The sequence below is a fragment of the Protopterus annectens genome, chromosome 5.part0 (assembly GCF_019279795.1).
Source record: "Protopterus annectens isolate FY-2018-M chromosome 5.part0, PAN1.0, whole genome shotgun sequence".
Lineage (NCBI taxonomy): Eukaryota > Metazoa > Chordata > Ceratodontiformes > Protopteridae > Protopterus > Protopterus annectens.
The window spans coordinates 1,067,738,187-1,067,750,296 of NC_056735.1; positions in this window are offsets into that span (position 1 = coordinate 1,067,738,187).

The following is a 12,110-nucleotide window of genomic DNA, read 5'->3' on the forward strand; positions in this document are numbered from 1 at the left end:
ATCAATTGCATGTAATGTTTCTTTAAGTTGATCATCCAGATTGGCGCCAAAATGTGTTCAAATACAATTATGTGTAACACTGAATGTGTTCTGATGAAGTTTGCCTATAGCAAATGAAAGCGCTTAACATCGGAGGGTGTTACAAGTGTATTTTGTGATCTATTTTCAACAGTTTTTTTACTCTACTTGCTGTCGTGTATTATCGTGTGGAATTTATTAAACAACTTCCTAAGGATTGCGGGTGCCTTCATTACTGTGTTCCAGCCAAGTTGGTAACCTTTGTGTCTTTCTCTAGTATTATAACATAGGTAGATAGGGGGTTGAATCCTGCAAACACTGACTGTGTGGGAGATGTCTGTATGTGTGCAATTGTCTTTGAAAGGGATGTCCTTTTTGGAGACTTGGAAAACACACTAGAAGATGTACATTTCTCTTTGGAAAGACTGATGATGTCACTATCCTGGGGGGTGTTGTGTGTATGTGTACTTGTCTTTGAAAGGTGTGTCCTTTTTGGAGACTGTGAAAACACACTAGAAGATGTACATTCCTCTTTGGAAAGAGTGATGATGTCACCATCCTACACATACAGCAGGGGAAGCAAAACCAGCCAGTGATGCAAATAGCACTCCATGTTAAAGCGGCACTCTTTAGTATCATAGCATAGTTAGGTAGGAGTTTGAATCTTACAAACAGTGAGTGTATGTGTGCAATTGTCTTTGAAAAGAGTGCCCTTTTTGGAGACTGGGAAAACACACTAGAAGATGTACATTCCTCTTTGGAAAGAGTGATGATGTCACCATCCTAGAAATACAGCAGGAGAAGGAAAACCAACCTGTAAAATAAATAACGCACCGTGCTAATGCGTCTCGCTCCAGCATCATAACATAGGTAGGTAGAGGTTTAAATCCTGCAAACGCTGAGTGTATGTGTATAATTGCCTTTGAAAGAGTTCACTTTTTGGAGACTTGGAAAACACACTAGGAGATGTACATTCCTCTTTGGAAAGACTAATGATGTCACCATCCTAGAAATACAGCAGGAGAAGGGAAACCTGCCATTAGAACAAATAACGCACCATGCTTATGCATCTTTCTCTAATATCATAACCTAAGTAGGTAAGGGTTTGAATCCTGCAAATGCTGACTGTGTGTGGGGGGTGTGTATATGTGTGCAATCATTTCTGAAAGGAGTGTCCTTTTTGGAGACTAGGAAAACACACTAGAATATGTACATTCCTCTTTGGAAAGACTGATGATGTCACCATCCTAGAAATACAGCAGGAGAAGTGAAATCAGCCAGTGAAACAAATAGCGTGCCCTGCTAATGCATTTCTGTCTAGTAACATAATGTAGATAGGGGTTTGAATCCTGCAAATGCTGATTGTGTGGGGCTGTGTGTGTATGTGTGCAATTGTCTTTGAAAGGTGTGCTGTTTTTAGAGACTGGGAAAACACACTAGAAGATGTACATTCCTCTTTGGAAAGACTGATGATGTCACCATCCTAGAAATACAGCAGGAGAAGAAAAACCAGACAGTAGCACAAATAGCCCACCATGCTAATGCGTGTCTCTCTAGTATCATAACGTAGGTAGGTGTTTGAATACTGCAAACGCTGACTGCATGGGGGATGTGTGTAATTGTCTTTGAAAGGAGTGCCCTTTTTGAAGACTGGGAAAACACACTAGAATATGTACATTCCTCTTTGGAAAGACTGATGATGTCACCAACCTAGAAATACAGCAGGAGAAAAAAACCAGCCAGTAAAATGAATAGCGTGCTGTGCTAATGCATTTCTCTTTAGTATCTTAACAGAAGTAAGTAGGGGTTTGAATCCTGCAAACGCTGACGGTGTGTGTATGTGTGCAATTGTCTTTGAAAGGAGTGCCCATTTTGGAGACTGGGAAAACACACTAGAAGATGTACATTCCTCTTTGGAAAGACTGATGATGTCACCATCCTAGAAATACAGCAGGAGAAGAGAAGCCAGTCAGTAAAGCAAATAGCACGCTGTGTTAATGTGTCTCTTTCTAGTATCATAACATAATTAAGTAGGGTTTGAATCCTGCAAAGTGTATGTGTGCAGTTTCCTTTGAAAGGTGTTCCTTTTTGGAGACTGGAAAAACCCAGTAAAGGAGGTACATTCCTCTTTGGAAAGTCTGATGATGTCACCATCCTACAAATACAGCAGGTGAAGTTAAACCAGCCAGTAAAGCAAATAACGCACCGTGTTAATGCATCACCCTCTAGTATCATAACATTGTTAGGTAGGGGTTTAAATCCTACAAATGCTGACTGTGTGCGTGTCACTGTTGGTCAACACAGTGTGGGTTTTGCTTTTACTATGGTATGACGACAACAGTAAGTGCATTGTAGACATCAGGTATCTGCGTGGCAAATATATATGTGTACATGTCCCCTCAATCAGTGCATAGGTGTGAAGCCTGCATACTACATGAATACATTTGTTTCCATTGACAGGTTGTGCCACTGCTACTCAGATCGTAGGTCACATATGTATGTATGTGACATGGCCATCCACTGTCGTGTTCTGTGACCAAGGTCATCTGTGGCACACACACTTAAGAGTAGTGTGAGTGACGATATATGGCTGGGGTATATGTCAGACATGGTCATACACAACAAAGTCTGCCAAGAATGGACAGTCTTTATAGGTGTACGACTGTCTTGTGGATATGCATTCAGGCCTCTAATGTCTGTGATACACCTTGGGACTCCACAATACCTATGGATATGTGGATACGAAGGAACACATGACATAACATGGGTCTGTATGTACAAAATGGTACCCGACATACATGTTGAGGGCTACCACCGGTGTGGTACTGACGAGATAGTATGTATAGTACATGAGGATGACTATGCCATAGTCGGCTTACTGCTATACAGCATGTATCACACAGCAGGTATCTGTCTCTATGACACCCTTGTGTAGGATATGCGTCCCATCCAGGGAATGCATTGTAGGCCATTCCGTGCATTCCCAGATTTGGATGAACACATCCCTAGTGTTTCTGCATGTAACTAAGGGGGCTATATGACACACAGCTATGATCACAGTAATGGGTGGCGGTCATTACCACTGGTTAGTGTTATAGTGTAGCACCAGAAGGATCCAATTGATACTAGGTTCCCTACTACTGTGTGTCATTTGTCAGGACATCATCCAATGATTTCTTATAGTCATACTGTTGAGGTTGTGTATACTACCAGACTGCAAATCATTGACTGATATTAACGGTATCACCCGCAGCATAGTGTCAACCCATATCATACAAACGTCTACCCATGTTAGTACATAACTGTAGTAGAATGCATACTGGCCATTGAAAGATGCAATAGGATGTTAATAATGTGTACGACAGGGTATGCCACATGTCCCATGTGTCCACTATGCACATACATCCAGACAGTGCGCACCCACCATGTTCACAGATGTACACTTGCTAATATGTACTGCACACATCACACACATACTGTCCACTCGCTAACACATGCTGGCAACAAATCACACATCAGCCAAGTGGCACATGGGTGGATAATACATATTCAGACATAAGAGTGGTGTAAACAATGCTACATTGACAAACAGAGCTTTGATGCATAATGCCTGCTCAGATATACCCACAAGGATGTAGTTAGACTTCCTTGTTGACAACTCGCTATTATTGCTACACTACTATAGTGTCACCCTGTGCATCAGCACCATGTTTGCCTGTCCCTCCATTGATAATGCAGATGACAGGAGGCAGCACAGGTATCATCATATGCACAGGGTGTTTTGTTGTTTGCCAGAGCCTGACACTGACCCATCCAATCGACATGTCTGTGTGTGTGTGTGTGTGTGTGTGTGTGTGTGTGTGTGTGTGTGTGTGTGTGTGTGTGTGTGTGTGTGTGTGTGTGTGTGTGTGTGTGTGTGTGTGTGTGGGACAACAGTATAGCATGGGCCAATGTCGATGTAATGTGTGTGTGTATGTGTGACCCCTAGTTGTTTGCTTAATGTGTGTGTGTCTGCATGCACACAGCTCCACCATGTGGCTGCCATATACGGTGGTTTGTGGGACAGCCACAGACTGTACCTGCTTGGCTGTACAGATCACTGTCTATGGCCATGAACACAGTACCTGTGCCTGGCAGGGGTGCTATGGATGGTATCGGGTACCAACCCTGACTGGGTACTGTCATCAGAGGCAGAGGTATGATGACTGGACCCATGTCCCTGCTGGGACTGGCCAGAGCCATGTGCACATGGTCTACTGGGACGGACAATGGACAGGCCAGCCCCAGCATTGCTGGGGCTGGTACTGCCACTACAGAAGCTGCTGTGAGCTGTGGGCCATCCGCAACCACTGCCAGCTGTTGCTGTTGCTGGGATGCATCCGCGTCGACATCACAACCGTCCTGCACGGTCCTGGCTTGAGGAAAACATGCTGTGGAGGGCATCTATTGTCTCCCCCCAATGTCTATCAATGACCTCGGTGTATGTCCGGATGGCACAGGCAAGGTCATGGATGCTGTCATTGATAGCGGTGTTATTTGCCCTCTTCACCCTAAGTCCCTGCCTGGTGTACCATTCCATACATGCCTGAGCCTGTATTACAGCCCAAAACATAGTGGTCGTCGTAAGACCTGTGAGGGCATGCCTGCCAGGGGTAATACATCCAGTGGTGCTCCCCCAAGAACCCCTGGACCTCCGCCTATGTGGTACCATTGCGGGTCTACAGGTATGGCTGCTGTGAGGGGATGCACATGCCATGGGTACCACACTCTCCTGGTCAATGCCAACTATATGCTGTCCCTCCCCTATGGCCATCAGTGGTGAGGTATGTAATGGCAGTATGAGTGTGCGCATGGATGGGGTTGAACACTGTGTACTGTCAATTGGTGGACCAATGACAGACCCTGTCAAATCTCCCTGTGCCAAAATACATGTTTCATCATCACCACTATCTGTGGCAGTGGCTTCAGGTCACCTGCTGCTCTTGCCAAGCCCTACCTCAGCACCTGTGAGAGGAAGACAGGAAACACACGTTACGGTCTGCACATGCACACATGCACACAAGCACACATGCACACAGGAACACAGGAACACAGGAACACATGCACACTCCTCACTACAGCAGATGCACACACACAACAGACTTCCAAATCAAACTCAATACTGGTTGAAGGTGGGTGACAGTATCACAAGGCAAACAGTCATGCACACTTGTCAGCATGCAGAATAAGTGTTGCTCAAGTCCATGCAGTGTGAGTGTAGACAGCCATAGTTGATGACAGTTTACATGGCTGTGGTGCATGTGTGTACATGTTCAGTGATTGCCTACACCCTGGAACACACACATGAACACATTAACACATGTACACATGCACACATGCACACAGGCACACATGCACACAGGAACACAGGAACACATGCACACTCCTCACTACAGCAGATGCACACACACAATAGACTTCCAAATCATACTCAATACTGGTTGAAGGTGGGTGACTGTATCACAAGGCAAACAGTCATGCACACGTGTCAGCATGCAGAATAAGTGTTGCTCAAGTCCATGCAGTGTGAGTGTAGACAGCCATAGTTGATGACAGTTTACATGGCTGTGGTGCATGTGTGTACATGTTCAGTGATTGCCTACACCCTGGAACACAATGTGTACAAGGACACGACATTTCTGTGCAAGTATTATAATCTCTGCAATGTCCTGTGCACCATCACACACAGGTATACATACCATGGCTGCATGTGTTATCTTTGTGTCACATGGATTTCCATGTCTGATTGCAGTGTCTGTGTCTGTAGCAGATAATTGTGGACACAGGTGTAGCACATGCATGCTATGTACACACACGGGATGGGTGGTGCATGTATACATGATGGGATACCAATCTTGGACATGGCCATTGTAACAGTATGGGGTATAGTACCATTAGCCATCATCATCATGCATCATGTGGTCACTCAAGGCCACTAAAGTGTGCTAGACCACCACCTAGCAAACTGTACCTGAACTGCAGTGCCATGGCTAAGTTCACAATTACACAGCCACGTTGCACAAGGGTGTGTGAGGTGTCCAATAGGGAGCATTGTCTAACATGACTGTGTTATGTGTTGAGGAGTGTTGCACAGCCCCATGCTAGGCCCCTACCCCACAGGTATGGTATGTGTGGTGTGTGGATGACATGTGGGATACTGAAGTGTGACCTGCCAGCGTGTGTCTGGTTACACTATGTGTAGCATGTTGAGGTGTACTGCGCATGACAAATGTGTTATGTTGTGTACATGTGTGTCAACTATGCCTATCCAATGTGCAGTACAGTGTTGCCACATATGTGTCTCATGCTCTGTGCATTGCATGTGAATGAGGCAGCTACTGACATTACTGAGATGTTTCAAGTCTCACAGCAAACATGCACAGCATGCATTATGCGTAGGTGTGTTATGTGTACATGGCCTACACGTCACCTATGACATGCACAGTTCAATACCACGTTTAAAGTGTTAACACACTCACCAGCATGTAACGTTTACCCTGCTGTCACACCAGAGGGACCTGCAAGAATATGACACAGTTTGTCAGTGGCCACACCTGTGGCATTGCTACTGTGAGTGTGCTAAACTACAGTAGAACAACAGGCATAGGTGTACAGATACTATTCAAATTATCAGTATTGCACACAATAGGCAGCACAACTGCTAACCATCGTACACATCTCACACATGCATAATCTAACAATACAGGTAACAGTAGTCTACACCTAGGGCATGTTACCTGCATGCTCCATGTCACTATGCTGGGTGGCTCCGGCCTCCATGATGACACATGTGTGATGTTGTTTTTGCTGTGGGCCAGGGGCCACCACACTTAGCAGCAGTTCCTCCACTCTGGTGAGGGGGGGATGTATGGCCACCCCACCACCTGTGGCAAGCTGTCTGTGGATATCAGACGCACACCACTGGACATGTCTAATTAAATCACTGCAGTGATGGCGTACCTGCTCATATGTCCGGTTATGCATGCCTATGTCATTTTCCCGACGAACAAGTTCTTGCCACAGTGCAGTACGCTCCTGCTGGTGCTGGCTGGCCCTTGAAAATAGCAGGGTATAGTGCTGTACCAGGCTGTGGTGGATTTCCTGTTCCTCTGCAGCTGTGTAGCAGGGGTTCCTGTGATGAGCCATAAGCCTGGATGACAAGTAAACGATATGTGTGAGCAAGTCATGTGGCACACTTAACATTATACAGTACAGATATCAGTTAACTGCTATATATAGCATATGTTCATCTGTCAGAGGATACACACATTCAATACCACATATAAGTGCTCAGCCCGCAACTTGTTGACAGTGCCTGCCGCACTCCATATGACACACCAGTATACACCAGTACTCGGCTCACTGTTTGGGATCCAATGCACAGCCTTGCCAGGGGGTACATATCAAGCTGATGCATGCAGATATATGTCATCCATTGCAATGAATGTGAAGTACAGTTACAGTAAAACCAGTAACCCACCATAGTTGTTGATGCCATACCCCTACCTAACATATGTGCACAGTTGTTAATATAGCTGGCATACTGCTGTAACAGAGTATACATGTTGCTAGGTACACATGCAAACCCTGCAAAATACATGTGATTGCAGACATGGTACAGGCATCATTACACACACATCAGGCATTCATACCATACACAATTGTATGCTAACACAGATGAGCATTTGCTATGTACCTTACAGTACTGTGTGCCCCTACTTACATATACCTATGCCTGAGGGAAGTAATCTGTGCAGACTGCAGGAAACACACAAGACAGTGTTACCAGGGAATGTGAACATACACCATGCTGTGCTGTTTCCGCCTACAGATTCAGGTGGTACAACAGTTCTGATGTTGGATGGAGTCACCAGCAGTACCACATACTGAGCACACATGTATTGCATCAGCCTATGATGGGACACCACAGTCGTACACAAGGAACTACGTCACAACAGATACCATCCTACTATGTCTGCATCCCAATAACTGACACATTTTTCTCTGGCCTCACACGTAGGACACAAACGACCATGAAGGAAACAACCTCACTCCTAGCTATCACACCGTCACAGACCTTGCACACATTCACTGTCACACTCATTCCACCTCACATAGCTGGTATTGCACTGTGTGCATGTCTGTGTGCATTGTGTCATAAGTAGGTAATACACTATTATCCCTGGGGCCTACAGCAGCCTAGCCATATGCTACCCTGGCCTGTGACACACACGTAATTAGATTTCACTTCCTCCTGTCAACTGGATACACAGAGGTGATTCCCAGGGCGTGTTACCTATCCCCCAGACAATCATCAGGGGTATGTCTGACATCTGCTACTGTGGAGCCTTGTTTTTTCATGCTGGGTGGTTTACTCCAGAGTATGGCATATTTGCCAATAGGAGCCTATCCCTCCAGCATGTGCGGTTTAGTGATGCTGTGTGCACTAGGGACCTAGGCCATGTAGCCCGGTGGGATTGTGAGGTGTTGACATGGTGATTGTATGACTGCTATGGGTGTGGCATGCCTCTGTATGTTTGGCAGAGGTAACCTCTGGGTGGCCGGTATACAATGCACTGTAGTTGTGGTTATGTGAGTCAGTCTGCATAGGGTATGTGTATCAGGGCAGTATTACCCTTTGTGAGGTATGTCTGTGGACTTTCCACTTGCTGTAGTTGTCATGTGAGGTACATACCACATGGGGCATTGTGATGAGTGCAGGAGAACACTGACCTATATTTCCGTACATGACACATCGCTTGTGATTGCACGTACCATGTAGACAGATTACAAGACTAGTGTGGCACTGTGAATATCAAAGGGGAGGCTACTATCCACCTGTGTCCCATGTTCCTTTCTGACACCTTCAGTGTTAGTCAGGCAACCACCTATCTGGTAGTTAGTGGGTAAAGTGTTTTGGAATGGAGTATGGCACTGCAGTATCAACACTGGTGTTCAGTCCATGCCTTGGTCACAAGGCACCTGTTGCAATACGTCTGACCCTGTGTCTCCCTCTCTCACTATAAATATATATATATGAATAATTATATATATATATGAATAATTATATATATATATATATATATATATATATATATACATTTATATATCACTCTATATATACATATCTATATACATATATGTATATGTATATATATATATATATATATATATATGTATATATATATATATATATATATATATATATATATATATATATATATATATCTATATCTATATATATCCATAGATATCCATATATATCTGTATTTATCTATATATCTCTATATATATATCTATATATGTATATATCTATATATCTATATATATATCTATATATGTATATATCTATATATCTACATATCTATATATCTATATATATATATATATATATATATATATATATTTATATATATATATATATATATATATATATATATATATATATATATATATATATATATATATATATATATTTATTTATATATATATATATATATATATATATATATATGTATATATATATATATATATATATATATCTACACATACTTGTAAACAGCCACTGCTGCACATATACATGCACATATATGCAGATATACTGGCCACCTTTCATGGTGGGAATATCAATTATGGAACAGTTGTGAGACATACGATTATGTAATAATATTGCACAGTGTTGTGCAGAATGCATTTTGCTATTCTCAGGCCGTATAGCCGTAGCAGACCTCACTGGCTGTAACTCAGTCCCACAGCATTTAACCACCACATGACATATACCTGCACTGCTTGCTGTTTTCAATGCTACACACTACAACCTACATAGATAGGTGCACATAGCAACCTTCAAATGCATATATATGTCCAGCCTTCACTAACAGTTGCAGTATGTCCCTTGCTCTATGCACATCTGCATATACATATAGATATGCTCATATAGAACTCATCACTGTACTGCTTTGAGACAGCTCCACTGGCTTGAACTGCCCAACCTCCTAACCTACAATCAGCTCTGCCTGTGTCATTCTATCTATTACCTCCCCAATAAGTGTCCTGCCCTCAAAAACCTAGTACAACATCACTCAGCCAAAAGGCCTCTTAGATCATCAAGCAAACTACTACTAGAAGTCACCAACAGCTACAATAGCTTTGGAGATGTACTATATAGTAGTTTGGTGGCTAAAAAATGGAACTCTGTCCCTACTAGCATTCAAAACACATCATCCAAAGCCTCCTTTAAATACCTCATCAGGCAACATCTGAAGCAAAGTTGGCAGTGCTATGATTGCTTCCCAGGCTAGTGAAAGCGGATAACATATACATACTAAATCTAGAGCAATTGATAATAGTTTTTCAATCTTACTCACAGACACTGGCTAATCTACAATGTATGTACTGTACCTTTGAACTATGTATGTATTCTACCTACATTCCAAAGTTCATCCGTACACCACAAATCTATTACTTACCTTTATTTTTAAAATTAATATTTTTTTGATTGTTCTCTTCACTGTAACTGTTTGTGCCGCATACCACTGTAAAAACATGTCTCTTGTAATTAGTGTGTATACTGATTATGTCTAAATAACTAAATGTGTCTGTAATTTTTCTTTGTGGAGCTTTTCTCCCCGGGCCTCTGCTGAAAAAGGGCCTTTTCGGCTCAGTCCGGCACCCCCGGTTAACAAATATAAAATAAAATAAAATAAAATAAAATATGGACTGCTACCACATAAGGAGTGTTCACAGAATGTAGAGTACCCTTCAGACACATCATTCGGATGCCAGCAAATACATCTGTGTTACATACCTTACCTTTGTATGTCTCACCTCAGTCTGTTGTACCTGTTGATGTTTTTTTATTTTTATTTATTTAAGGTCGGTATCCTCCACTGCCTCTGTTTGTTTTAATTTTTGTTTTGGTTGGTCAGTGTCTCCAACCACCTCTGTTTCTTTTTTTTTTTGGTTTGGTCTCTCTAATTGTTTGTCTGTCTGTCTGTCTCTCTCGCTCGCGCTCTCTCTCTCCAGTTGCTGCAATGATATTATTGCATGTGTGGACAGCAAGTACAGGCTGCTTTTGTAGGTATCTGCACATGTGCTTGTGATGGCCTCTGCACCAATTGGTGCCCACCATTTAGTAAATGCATGCAGTCTGCTGTGTGGTAATTGCAGTTCTCATTGTGATTTCAGGACACTGCTATAAAATGATAGGTTAGGTAGGTGTAGGCCTTTCAGTTTTGCAAGGTGGGGACCATGCTTGTTTGTTGTGGACACTGTTGTGTCAGTCAGAAGGTTGGTATATGTCTCATATCTGAAGCTGGGTTGTAGCCAGTGAAATGCATGTTGTACTAAAACCTGACTGTTGCTTCTTCAAGTACTCTCTTCTCAGTGTGTAAGTTTACTCACACCTCCTAATGCTAACACTGGATACATGGATGTATGTACTTTCTTTTGGAATTAGGGAATTAACTGGCATGCAACAGTAGTTATTGCAATGTATTCCTATGGCTTTCCTATTTTCCCTTTACATTCAGTCCTTGTAATGCATGTCATATTTCTTTATTGCAATGTATTCCTATAGCTTTCCTATTTTCCCTTTACATGCACTCCTTGTAATGCATGTGATATTTCTTTCAGCACCAAGTTATTGTATATATGCTGTGGCTTAGTGGTACATCATGTAGACTAGTGAGTCCAAGTTGTGGGGTTTGAGACTGACAAGGGTATTTTATTTTGCTGCGGAGCAATACAAGGGCCTTGTCATACAGAGTGACAAAGGCACTTTGAAGCAGTTGTAAGTGAGTTGGCACGGGTTTGCGCGACGCTTAGCGATGCTAAGCAATGCCTAGTTTAGCTTAGTGTATTTTAGCAATACTAAGCTAAACTTAAAAAAAATAACTGTGATAAATTGTACCAAATAAACCAAATATAATATAAAAAAAAGTCCTGGACTCCACGTAGGTAAAAAAATCTTTATAAAATTCACAAAGCACAGAGGATGAGCGCTTTCGTCTAATGACTAGAATTCATTAGATAAAAGCACTGGTACAAATTGC